The sequence below is a fragment of the Chrysochloris asiatica genome, unplaced genomic scaffold (assembly GCF_000296735.1).
Source record: "Chrysochloris asiatica unplaced genomic scaffold, ChrAsi1.0 scaffold05836, whole genome shotgun sequence".
Lineage (NCBI taxonomy): Eukaryota > Metazoa > Chordata > Mammalia > Afrosoricida > Chrysochloridae > Chrysochloris > Chrysochloris asiatica.
The window spans coordinates 1-1,126 of NW_006414354.1; positions in this window are offsets into that span (position 1 = coordinate 1).

Sequence of the window (1,126 nt, forward strand, 5' to 3'; positions counted from 1 at the left end):
ATGATCTGCTCTATAATCCTTCACTCAGTTCACAATAAAAAAGTTAAAAAGAAGAAGAGGAGAAGGAAGAAGAAGACGATGATGGAAGGAATACACAGAATCACTGTACTAAAAAGAATTGGTTGAAGTTCAGCCATTTCAGGAAGTAACACATGATCAAGAACCAATAATACTGAAATAGGAAGATGTTCAAGCTGTACTGAAAGCATTGGTAAAGCACGTTCCAGGAATTCATGGAATACAAATGGAAAATTTTCAATCAACTCATGAAGAATTGGAGGTGGTCTTCATCTATGCCAAGACATTTAGAAGACAGCTAATCTGCCAAGCAATTGGAACAGATTCATATTTGTATATATTCCAAAATTGGTGACCCAACAGAATTGGGAAATCGATGAACAGTATCATTATTATCGCACAAAAGAAAAACGTTGCTGAAGATAATTTTTTAAAAGTTACAGTAGTACATCAACAGGGAATTCAAACCAGAGTGAGAAGAAGACATGTTGTTGCTGTCAAGTCAATTACAACCCATAGTGACCCTGTATAGGGTTTCCAAGGAGTGACTGGTGAGCTCGAATTACCGACCTTGCAGTTCAAACCAACTTCACAGTCCAGCACATTAAACCACAGTACCACACCAGGACTCCAAGAAGAAGACATAGAACTAGGGATATCAGTGTTGGCACTAGATGGATCTAGGGTGAAAGCAGAGAATACCATAAAAAGATGTACTTTTGCTATATTGAGCAAGCAATGGCTTTTGTTGTATGGATCATGTCAAATTATGGAGAACATGGCATAGAATAGTTATTCCAGAACACTTGATTTTGCTCATAAGGAAGCAAGAGGCAGTTGTTCGACAGAACAAGGGGAGACTGAATGGTTTAAAATCAGGAAAGGTGTATACCAAGATTGTATCCTTCTACCATACTTTTTTAGTCTGTATGCTGAACAAATAATCCAAGAAATTGAATTATATGAAGAAAAATGTGACACCAGGATTAGAAGAAGACTCATGAACAACCTGAGATATGCTGTTGATACAAAAATACTTGCAGAAAGCAAAGAGAACTTAAAACGTTTACTGATGAGTATCAAAGACTGCAGCCTTCACTATGGATTG